Source organism: Pongo pygmaeus, chromosome 2, assembly GCF_028885625.2.
Source record: "Pongo pygmaeus isolate AG05252 chromosome 2, NHGRI_mPonPyg2-v2.0_pri, whole genome shotgun sequence".
NCBI classification, from domain to species: Eukaryota; Metazoa; Chordata; class Mammalia; order Primates; family Hominidae; genus Pongo; species Pongo pygmaeus.
In genome coordinates, this window is record NC_085930.1 from 158,922,505 (window position 1) to 158,935,238 (window position 12,734).

At 37.5% G+C, this 12,734-nt stretch overlaps 1 long non-coding RNA gene across 1 annotated transcript in view; it reads left to right on the forward strand.

Annotated features, from left to right (window-relative positions):
• Positions 1–1,350: 1,350 nt before the first annotated feature.
• Positions 1,351–12,734, forward strand: part of LOC129032652 (uncharacterized) — a 53,652-nt gene continuing 42,268 nt past the window's right edge. Inside the window, exon 1 of the long non-coding RNA XR_008501424.2 lies at positions 1,351–1,529. This is a non-coding gene — a long non-coding RNA (uncharacterized LOC129032652). The remainder of the gene's footprint in view (positions 1,530–12,734) is intronic.

Here is a 12,734-nt window from a genome sequence, read left to right on the forward strand (position 1 = left end):
AAAAGCAATGGGGATTGATTTGAGGAGAGCTGCCATGGGAGGCTGAGAGTCAAAGCCACACTATTTCTGGAGGCTTTGTCCTTTTTCCTGGGATCAGACTCTACTTTTGTGCCATCATCCACCTTTGGGGAGGTCCATGAAGGTCATCTGCTTTTGGGGGTGCATTTGGGACCAGGCAGGAAGCTGCACTTCCCAACTTACCCAAACACAGCTTCTCAACGGGGGCTTCCAAGGTGGGGGAAGGGCTGTGCATGAAGCAGTCTGTGTGTGGGTGTTGGGGAGCTGAAGGGACATCCCCAGCTGGGCCAGGGAGCTCTGGTCTCTCCTTGTTTGTCTCCTACAACTGTGGCAACAACACAAAGCCTCTCAGTATGTGCATATTGCTTTGTAGTATCTCTTAGAGAGACAAGATAATGACTATTTTTCTTAGCTTATCCATGAAGTTAACATATAATATATTAATTGCATTTAGGAGCATTTATTCAACCAAGTGTAACTAGTAATTTCAAAAAATGCCCAATAATACTGATGTTACAGCACACTTGGAGTGCTTTGCTCCAGAAATACCAAGCATTTCCTCCGTTTGGCACTGGGGAGAATCCTGGCACTTTGCTTCAGAAACAAATCTCTTTAATTCCTGCGGACTCTGAATCAAGCCTGCATTGCTCTTCGGTTTTTCCAAGGCTAGGACCTGGGCTGTTTCCCTTCTTTCATCTTCAGATTACTTTAGCCACCCACCAATGTGATTTCTGAAAGCACTGTGTGAAAATCTGAGAATCATGTTGTGTAAACCACTCTCTGTTTCATGGTAAACCTCTCTTCCCTCCATCCTCACAAAGCCCAGAGCCAGGGACAAAAAGGAATGGGAAAGTGGATTTGCCTTCCCCAGGACTTCCGAGCCAGGGCACAGGAGGATAACAATGCTACCTTCCAGCATCTCCTAATCTCTCTAGAAATGAAAATGCTGTATCCCCTTCGCACTGCAAGGAAGAGGTGTGAGGCTCTCAATCCACACAGCTGGATATCAAAATCTTAAATGTTTTGAGAAAACAAGATGAGTAAGGTTAGAGAAGTGAGTCAGAAATGCCAAGTAGCAGATGTGAAAATGTGAGTAAACCACAGCCTCAGTGAACTAAAGGCTTTACAGCAGAAGGCGCCAAAACTTTTTGATTGTCACATGTATGTTTGTCCATGTATCTCTGTGCTGTGGCTTGAATCTTTCCATCCCTTCCAAAATTTATGTTGAAATTTAATCCCCAGTGCAACAGTATTAAGAGGTAGGGCCTTTAGGAGGTGATTAGTCTATGAGAGCTCCTCCCTCACCAATGGCATTAGCACCTTATAAAAGCATTAAAGGAAAATAGCTAGGCCCTTTGTGCTCTTGTGCCCTTCCACTATGAGAGGACACAGTGTTCGTCTTCTCTGCAAAAGACAGCATTTAAGGCACCATCTTGGAAGTAAAGACTGGGCACTCACCAGACACTGAACCTGCTGGCATTTGGATTTTGAACTTCCCAGCCTCCATAACTGTAAGTAATACATTTACACTGTTTATAAATTACCCAGTCTGTGGAATTTTGTTATAGTAGCAGGACTGAACTAAGACACCCTCATATATTAATATATACATCTTAAAAATTATGTAATGGGAAATATAAAGAATAGGAGTTAAAGTCACCCTCAATGGAAGTTCCGCTCTTTTTTCGCTACACCCTAATGCCTCCTCTCATGTTATCTCTGCAGTGCCTGCATCCCACTGTGGAGAGTCCTGTTGTATTAATAATTAGGGCTGGGCAGACAGAGCTAAGCCTGAGGCTGGGTTGCTACTTTCTTACCCGTATAACCTCAGGGAAATGACTTTTCTGAGACTTCTATTGAAGAGTCTGTAAAAGCAGATAATGATAGTACTACTTCCAGGGTTGCGGTGAGAATTCAGTGAGATATTGCATGGAAAGAATTTAGCACAGTCCTTGTCCATGATAAATGTTTGATATTTGTTAGTAATAATTATTCAATGACTTGACGCTCCCAGTATAGAAAAATTATCAAAACTTCAGAAATAAGGTAAGAGGATGAATGACTGTGTGCCTTTCAGTGTCATAGCGGAGAGCTGTCCAATAGGCCTACCCAAGGTCATGTGACACTGTAGGGCAGGAACTTTGTCTGGCACAATTGGCTATTGATTTGCATCCAGTTCCCCTAAAGTTAGATATTAACTAACTAAGTTGCACATGATTTGGTCTACTAGAGGATGGAAATAGTTTTTGTTGAGTAGAACAGATAACCATAGAGGTTATGGTTGTATTGCTTTTGTTTTTGCTTTGTTTCATATCTACTTTAGGAACTTGGTGGCGTCAACATCTTGTTTCTTACTAAGTATGTATTCATCTTGTGTATCCTCTTTTGAACCAGCTTTATCATCCTGCTGGTTCCCTCATTAATTAGGTAAATAATCTCTGACTTATACGCATTATATACTGAGTAAAAGAGCTATATTTGTATTATCATAGTTATATGGTCTCCTTTATTTCAACTTCCCCATCAAGCTCTTGGCTACTAGGTGCCTCAGCCTACCCTGAAACACCTCCAAGGAAGATAATTTCCAAACTTATATCCACATCCTACCTTCCTTTTAAGGCAAATTAGCATCTTATTTTAACTGTTTAATTCAAGAAGTATTTGCTGGAAAAAATAAAATATTAACTCTGATTGCTTTTAAGTGGTAGGATTTGGGATTATTTTTTCCCATTTTCTATTTTACTATTGTCCACATTTTCTATATTAATGATGTATAGTACTTGTAATGAAAAGAGAAAAAAATGTAACTTCTAAAAAAGTGAGGACCTACTATATGCATGTCACCAGGTAGGACCCAGAAGAGAACACAATGGTGAATAATCCACTCTTCCTGACTTTGACAGTACAAAAGTGTAAGCTATAAAACAGGACAGAATGTAAGTACAGATTGGAAAATAACATATTGTGTCTGTGGGGAAAAAGGCTGAGGAGAGGATGGAAGGGAAGGAATTGTCTTGGAGGGGTAGCATCTGATAATCCCATTAATAGCTACTAGCTAGTATTTAATGTATATTTGTTACATGCCAAGCACCCTCTTAATTCCTTCACATGCTTCTCATTTAACTTTCTTCTTTTTTTGTTATTGTGTTAAAAATATGTTGTATAAGATTTTCTGTCTTAAGCATTTTTAATTGCACAGTGTAATAGTGTTAAGTATATTCACATTATTGTGAAATAGATGTCCAGAACTTTTTCATCTTTCAAATTTGACACTCTATACCCATTAAACAACAACTCCCCTTTTCATCTCCCCTCAGCCCCTGGTAACTACCATTTTACTTTGTTTCTATGAATTTAGCTACTTTAGATACCAGAGATCAGTGGAGTCCTACTGTATTTTTGTGTGTGAGTGACTGGCTTATTTCACTTAACATAATGTCTTCAAGGTTCATCCATGTCGTAGCGTGTAACAGGATTTCCTTTCTTTTTAAGGCTGAATCATATTCCATTGTTTGTATATACCACATTTTGTTTATCCATTTATACATCGATGAATGGAATACATGGGTTATTTTCACTTTTTGGCCTATGTGAATAATGCTGCTATGAACATGGTGTGCAAATACCTCTTCAAGATACTGCTCTCAATTATTTTGGGTATATATCCAGTAATGAGGTTGCTGGATCATATGGTAGTTCTATTTTTAAATTGTTGACAACCTCCATACTGTTTTCCATAGTGATTGTACATTTCACATTCCCACCAACAGTGCCCAAGGGATCCAATTTCTCCACAGCCTCACCAACACTTGTTATTTTCTGCTTTTTGACAGCAGCCATGCAAATGAGTGTAAAGTGATATCTCACTGTGGTTTTGATTTACATTTTTCTGATAATCAGTGATGCTGAGCATCTTTTCATATATTAGCCATTTGAATGTCATATCATATTTAGAAAACCATCTATTCAGATCTTTTGCCCATTTTCTGAGAGTTATTTGATTATTTTGTTGTTGAGTTATAGAAGTTCTTTATAAATTCTATGTATTAATCCCTCATCAGATATATGATTTGCTCATATTTTCTACCATTCTGTAGGTTACCTACAGAACCTACAGTAATTGTGTCCTTTGATGCACAGAAATTTTTAAGTTTGATATAGTTCTATTTGCCTAATTTTTGCTTTTGTTGCCTATGCTTCTGTCGTATCCAAGAAATCATTTTTCATATCCAAGAAATCATTGCCAAGTTCAATGTCATGAATATTTTCCTCTATGTTTTCTTCTGGTAATTTTACAATTTTAGGTCTTACATTTATGTTTTTAATCCATTTTGAGTTAATTTTCTGTACTTAGTATAAGGTAAGGGCCCAACTTCATTCTTTTGTATGCAGATATCCAGTTTTTCCCACACCATTTGTTGAAGAGATTTTTTTTTCTTCCCCATTGAGGGGTCTTGGCATCCTTGTTGAAAATTATTTGACCATATACATGAGAGTTTCTTTCTGAGCTACTATTCTATTCTATTGGTCCATTTGTGTTATGCCAGTACCACACTGTTTTGATTACTGAAGCTTTGTAATGTTTTGAAATCAGGAAGTGGGAGTTCTCCAACTTTGTTCTTTTTCAAAATTGTTCCGGTTATTGAGGTTCCCTTGAGATTCCATATAAATTTTAGGGCAAATTTTTCTATTTCTGCAAAAAATGCCATTGGGATTTTGATAGGGATTCTATTGAATCTATAGATAACTTTGGGTAGTATGACATCTTAACAATATTAAGTCCTCCAATCCATGAACATAGGATATCTTTTCATTTATTTGTATCTTCCTTAATTTATTTCAGCACTGTTTTATAGGTTTCAGTGCACAAGTCTTTCACCTCATTATTTATGTTTATTTCTAAGTATTTTGTTCTTTTTAATGTTACTAGAAATGAAATTGTTTTCTTTTTTTTTTGGTTTATTGTTAATGTATAGAAATGCAGCTGATTTCTGTATGTTGATTTTGTATCCTGCAACTTTTGCTGAATTAGTGTATTAGTTTCAATAAGGCTTTATTTATTTATTTATTTATTTGGTGTATATGGTATCTTTAGGACATTGTACAGATAACATTATGTCATCTGCAAACAGAGATAATGATCTACTTCTTCCTTTCTCATTTGGATGCCTTTTATTTCTTTTTCTTGTCTGATTGCTCAGGCTTTAATTCTCTTCATTTTATGGATTAGGAAATTGAAGCTTTGAGAAGTTAATTAGCTTGCCTGAGGTAATCAGCTAAGCAGCAAAGTTAGAATAAAAACATGACTTTTGAACTCTACAGCTAGGAATTTAATCAATAGTGTTGAGTAGGGCTTTACCTGGTTGAGATGGGAAGGGCGGGGGCATTTTGGGCAGATGGATTCTGACTTGTTTAATATGATCTGCTATATCTTTTAGCGATTGCCACATTCCAATCAATAAACTCAAAGATGCTGAAGCAAAACTATGCTCAGTATAATTTTCTTTTTTTGTTTGTTTGTTTTGTGATAGGGTCTCACTCTGTAGCCCAGGCTGGAGTGGCATGATCTAGGCTCACTGCAGCCTGGACCTCCTGGGCTCAAGCAATCTTTTCACCTCAGCCTCCTGAGTAGCTGGGACTACATCACCACACCCAGCTAATTTTTTTTTTTTTTTTTTTTTTTTTTCCCGGTAGAGATGAGGTCTCACTACTTTGTTCAGGCTGGTCTTGAAGTCCTGGGCTCAAGCAATCCTCCTGCCTTGGCTTCTGAAAATGCAGAGATTACAAGTGTGAGTCACCATTCCCAATCTTTTTTGTTTGTTTGTTTGTTTGTTTTTTAATGTTTTGGAAGACAATTTTTGTTCTAGGGTCTGTTCAAACAGCAGACTTAAATGGAATAAATTTGTACTGGCAACGAACATACTGTAAAAGTTGCCTTTGTGAATATACCCTTGATAGTCATTTGTATTCTTACAGTTTTTTTTTCTTTACACATAGACTCAAACTTTTAGAGCTGAAAGAGATCTTAGAGAGGAAACAAAAGGGGAAAAAAGGAGAACTTAAGTAATCCATTCCTCCCTTCCTTATTTTTTTCCTTCCTTCCTTTTGTAGAAGTAGTACATGCTGCTTAACTGTTTATAAAGCAACATAATTTAAAGAAGGAATTGTCTCCTCTTTGATGTCTGTTTCATCTTCACCATTCATCTTCCTATGGGTAAAACCACATTTAAAATTTGATGGGTCTCCATCTAGACTTAATTTCTATGCTTAGACATATGCCACACATACACACACATGCACACATTTGTGATATTATTTTGTCCTCTTTTTTTTTTTTTTACAAACTAACAAAAAAATGGTATCATACTATACCCAGGGGTCTGCAGCTTACCTTTAGTCCACTCTGAAAAAGCACAAATTCTATGTGTCTTGAGTGAATTTCATTTATTGAAAAGATATCCCTAGACTCAACTAACATCTTCAGACACCATCTGCCCTGTAATGACTGAAACTCCATGGCAACATATAGTATCACTAGTTACCAAAAAACAAATATTAACACCTCACTGCTGCAGACATTTAAAACCTTCATTTCCCAAGATTCCCATTTTTTGTGTTGTATGTGCATATTTAACTCCCAATGGAATCAACAGGAAAGTTGTCTTGTTTTCACTGTGGTTCAGGGCCATCCCCTAGTATAGTTTTTGGTGGAGGACTTAGGCCAAGAAAAGAGTAAAGCCTTAGTGAGAACCAAGTTCATTCATGCTATAAAACAAAAGTGCCTACCATTTTCCCAGGCCTTATCTCCTGATCCTCTCTTTGAAGGAGCTGTTCTTTTAAAATCATTAATCTCTAAAATGATACTCTCCCTGTTACGGCACTCACCCTATCACCAATTTACATCATTGAAAAAATCAAGTCTTAAATATTTCACAATTACAATAATACCAGGCACATGGTTAAACATTTTTATGAATTATCTAATGCAGTCATCTGAACCATGTGTATAATATGTAATGTTACACAGCATTGTATATTCTCCTTATTTTACAGGTGAGGGAACTGAGGCTTATGGAGCTTTTGTATCTAACCCACATCATAAAGCTTGTGAGGAAGCCAGAGTTTGAAGCCAAACAGCCTTGCTCTTATATTTTAAGTGACCCTAAAAATGAATTCCCAGGAGCTGTATTATCATGATGTGGATGTGGATGTTTAGGTGGCTGGGATTTCCTTCTATCTGGTTTCTTCAGAAAGGCATATTCTGTTGTTTGGAAGTCAATTGGTTTTGAAACAAGAACAAACCCCTTGATAGCCATATGGAGATTTGCTATTCTGCCTACACTTTAAATTAACCTTATTGATGGATTTCCTGCCAAGCTTAGTTTCATTTATTATGCATGTTCCTTTTGGTAGGTGGAAGGAAAAAAATGTGAGAATTATCCTCTAAATAAAGCAATATATAAGCCAGGCTTATAAATTTTCTAAAGTTTATTTTTATTTGCCAAGTGTTCTGTACTTTTTTGGGGGGTAAGTGTGTTTATTAAGTAAAAAAGTATAGTGATATCTTGAAATAAGGATATTTTAGTAGTACACACCGTGAGTGGATCTATTTTCTCTTTCATTCATCCTTGTCAGCTGAGGCCATTCCCAGCCAGCAGCTAGGGGTGAAGTGGTATCAAGATGGGTGAGCTGGTTTATTGTTTCTTTCTGAGTTAAAGAAATTTCAGCCTGAAATCCTATTCCTTTTGGATTCTAAAATGTGGCAACATATGAATGTATTAGAATAGTTGTCCTAAGACTTACTATAGGGCTGCAAGTCAGGACCAGGCTTCCCTGTATGTGATGTGGAAAATGAACACTCTGGGGTATTCTCATCTTGGGATAAAAAAAATATGAATCAGAGAAGGGGAAGTAAGATAAAATGTCTTCATTTAATCTTTTCTGACATTACTGAAGGTGGCCAGATGACAATGCCATGTGTATGGAATAGCCTTGGCATTTGATGATGGGGAAAGAAGTTCAGGTCAGTGGTGCTCATAAATAGCTATTTTGTAATTGTCCTATCTAAAGGAAGCTGGACTTGGGAAAGGTGAGAAGTTCCCAAAACAATTCACAGCCCAGTGGTTGCTGTAAATCACTTGGAGCTCTGGATCTTTCTGTCTGACTGGGAAAAATAATGACCCAGCTGAGCAGTTACATATGTAGGTTTGTTCAGAGAATTTCTGATGGAATCTGTGATTCTAAACCCTGTCAGGTCCCATGCTCCCTTTTATAACAAATATTTGAACACCCCTTTTAGTATACTGGAATGAAATTTATATATGACACATTTAAAAATAAATATAACACCCTGTTATAACAGGAGAACAAAATAGAAAGTCATTTTTAATAAGATATGTATCTCAATTTGCAAATGCCGAGACAAGACTACTGTTAAAAGATAACTTTTTAAAAAAAGATAAAATCATGACTCTCACCCAGATATAAAAATGAGCATATGTTGTATATTTTAATTAACTCAAAATGAGGAACCAGGCAAATGTTATAACCTGTTTAAGAGACTAACCAAATAATGGACACATTTATAGATCAGGAATATTGAAATGAATGTACAAATGAAGGCAAAACTAACTTCTTTAACAGTGGGGTAGAGAGGTCAATTGAACATTTACCAAACAGGTCAGAATTTGCATGTCTACAGACACAAATTATTTTGCATTGCTGTCAGTTATCTATATTTTACAAAGTTGTAGCATAGTCTCCATGTAATTAGAACCAGATAACCTGGAGGGGTGTCTGGTAGATGGTGCACAGTTCTCCATTGCAGCACATTCTATATTATCCCTAATGAAATAGTCAGACATTTGCAACTATAGGTAAAAACATGCTGAATGAGGCATCTATACAGGCAGACTGACTCAGTTGGCTGGATTGTCAGCCAGAATACCTTAAACAGTGATGGCTTCAGCTAGTTTCTGAACTTGGAACCAGCCCTTAGTAAATTTCTGAACAAAGAAGGTATACTCTTTCCTCACTTTACACCACACCTGAACTCCTAGAAAATTCAGTGCTTTCTAAGACTGTTCGAAAACACTTTGTATGCATAATGGGGTTGGATTTTAGTTAAGATAATTATAAGTATGTTTTTCAGATAATTATTAATATGATAATTATAAACATACAAATATCTGGCAGGATGTCCAAAAGTTGTGGGGCATGCAGCAAATCCTTTATTTTGCAGGGACTCTACCACCTTAGTCCTACCCACCAAATGCAAGTGGTGTCCTTCCAAGCACTGTGACAACCAAAAAAGTCTGACAAGTCAATACACTCCCTAGGGATGGATAGTGCCCACATGGAGAAGCACTGTCATTGCTGAAATATGTTTGGGACCCATAGCTTTATACCCACTTCCGGCAAAACCATCTGCTCAGCTGGGCAACTGTGGAGAAAGGCAGAGAGCCTTCTTGACCAGGGCTGTGCCAAAAAAAATTCTAGATTAAAAAAATTGACCCATCCTTTCTGAATTCCTCTCTTCCAAGTTTAACTCTTCATCAAGGTGAAAGACAAAGGAGGACCCTCATTGAAAGTAACTCCCAGCCTACCCACCCCCAATCTATTTGACTGGAGTTTGCTTCTGCTTTTCTGAAGAGTTCTTGCCATTAAGACCTGTGGTATAGAGGCTGATGCAGACAGAAAATAGCACAGTCAAATGACCAAAGGGGACAGGCTGTTCACAAACTAAGTGAAGTGGTGGGACCATGTGTACCTGCCACGGCTTGAGGGACAGCTGCCAATCAAACTCAACCTCATGTTGCCAGATCTTCTGATTTATTTCCAAGAGAAACTGGAAATCTGAAATATTTATATGTAATTATTCAGGTCTTAGATGTTAGCTGATATGTGTGTGTATACATATGTGTGGGTATAGATGGATAGATACATGCATCGTGCATACGTACTGTTCTTCATACTTAGACCCAAGAATAAAAGAAACAATACCTTAGGTACAGACGAGTTCTCTCCTTTGAATCAGAATGAAAACTCTGAGGTAAGTGTTATTTAGCCCCATTGCAGAGATGAAGGAATAGGAGTGTAGAGAAATTAAGCAACTTGCCTAAAGTCACACAGTCAGTAGCAGGACTGGAATTTTAATCAGGCCTGTTTTGCTTCCTGATACCAGATTGCTGCCCAGTCTATGAAGAGAATGCGCCGTCTATTAAAAAACCACAGGACATTGTTTTCTTCATTTTTTAATGACTCAAAGACAAAAAATTCAAGTGATGAGCAATGTTTGCTGAAAGCAGCATTTATTTAAGTAAAGTTAACTTTTCTTAGAGCTTCTTGATCTGGCCCTGTCAGGAGCCTACAGGGCTTTTTGGAGAAGCAAGAGTGGATGGGTTTTGATAGTGTTTGCACTGAGCTGGGTGAGTCATTTGCTGTGTTAGCCTGCCATCCATCAAAGCTGGTGATGAGAATGAATCCCTGGGGGTTGCTTGTGAAAAATGTTAAAAGCTTTAATTGAAAGGATCTCCAACTGAGGCCACAAGTAACTTTCTCATTGTGAATTCCTGTCTTGCCCCCAAATGCCCTGGGGCCCCACCAAATGGCAGGGCCAGGTCATTCTGATGTGCTTAAGCCATAAGCCTCTGGCAGGGCTTTGATGATGCTAGGCCTGGAGTCCTGTGCCACCCCCAACAGGGAGGGACACACTGTGAGAAATGTCATCTGTCAGGGTCTGCAAATTAAACCAGCCTTATGGAAAGTGGGGAAGTTTAATGTTTAAAACGTCCTGATTGAAATGCTCACATGATGAAAAAGATGGGCTTGGTCACCTGAAAGGGCATGTGTTGTACTAAGGCAGCAGGCACGGCACCTGAAGCTTCTCATTCGCTTCATGAGGTTCATAATGAACCTTTACCCCTTTCCTTTCCTTTGTTTGTGCATCTGTCTATCCATTTGCCGCCCCAGCTCAGTTCATGGTGTGACCCAGGCTGATATTCTATTCAAATCAGCAGGCATTTCTCCTTCTAGAGTGGATGTGCTACTGGGAAGCTGTCATAGGCTTCCCCAGGCTGCTTAACGGGAGAGTAGAGAAAAAGCAGTTAAGAATTCCTGTGTTAGAGCTCTCATCTAGAAGCTTTTCAAACAAGCAAACATCCTACCCCTTTAAAAAATGTTTTTATTACACCCATGATACATGCTCAATAAAGACAAAGTAGGGAGAAGAAAGACAAAAACAAAATAAAAAGTCTTGATCCCACTTCTTGAGAAATATGTGTGTGTTCAGGGTAAGCTGCAGGAGAAGGCAGCAGGGTCAGTGAAATGTCCTCTGAATCTAAAGAGAAGTTAGGCAAGAACTGGCCCCCAAATTCACTACTCTCTTCATACAGAGTCTGGCAGAAGATGATCATGCAGTTCCCTAATCTCTCTGTGGATAAAATTTCTTTTGTTGATAGATAAGACTGGGAAAACAATTATTACTGGTATTTGAAATAATATAGTAAAAAGTTTAACAATTACCCACCAATATATACTCTGAGCTTAAAATCCAAAGCAATTTAGGAACATTCTCTATGTATATTGCAAATCATATACCATTATGTGAGCCCTTGGGATGCTTAGGAGGGGAGGCAGAGAATACAAATGTGGAAATGAAATGCAGGGCAGCACAAATTGTGTAAATGAAATCTAGACTGTTTCTGGGAACATAATTTCATGAATAAAGATGATCTAGCATCTCTGAACTATGTATTTTAAGATTAATATTTCTCAATAGTACTTGTCAAAGTGAGTGGCAGTAGAATCCATAATAAGTACTTTATTGAATTATATTTAGTTTAAATATAAATGTAAAAAGGCACCATGAATTCTCATGTCAAATTATGTCACCCAAAAGTTAATTAGTTGTACCATGGTACAAAAAAAGAATTATTTTTAATTTGGCAAAATATAGGTTTGTGTTTCTAACAATTCAGTCAAAGACTTTTTTTTTTAATTAATACAATTTATTTTTAAAGCAATTTTAGGTTCATAGAAAAATTGAGCAGAAAGTACAGAGAGTTGCCATATCCCCCTGTCCCACAACTCCCTCCACTATCAACATCCCCTACCACAGTGGTACATTCATTACAATTAATGAACCTATACTGATGCATCATTAGCACCCAAAGCTCATAGTTTACATTAGGGTTTACTCTTGGTGTTATGTTTCTATGGGTTTTGTTAAATGTATGATGATGTTTATCAGTGTCTACTGCTGTAGTATCATTCAGAATCATTTCATTGCCCTAAAAATCTTCCATTTCCCTCCCTCCTCAACCCTGGCAACCACTGATCTTTTAACTGTCCCCATAGTTTTGCCTTTTCTGGAATGTCATATAGTTGGAATTATATAGTATGTAGCCTTTTCAGATTGGTTTCTTTCACTTAGTAGCGTGCATTTAAGTTGGCTCAATGTTTTTCATGGCTTGGTAACTTGATAACTTATTTAGCTCTGAATAATATTTCTTGATAAGGATATACCACAGTTTATATCCATTCACCTACTAAAAACATTTTGGTTATTTCCAATTTTTGGCAATTATGAACAAAGCTGCTATAAACATCCATGTGCTGGTTTTTGTGTGGAGTTGCCAATTCTGTTGGGTAAACACTGAGGAGTGTGATTGTTGGATCTTTGGGTAAGAATATGTGTAGTTTTGTAAGAAACTGCC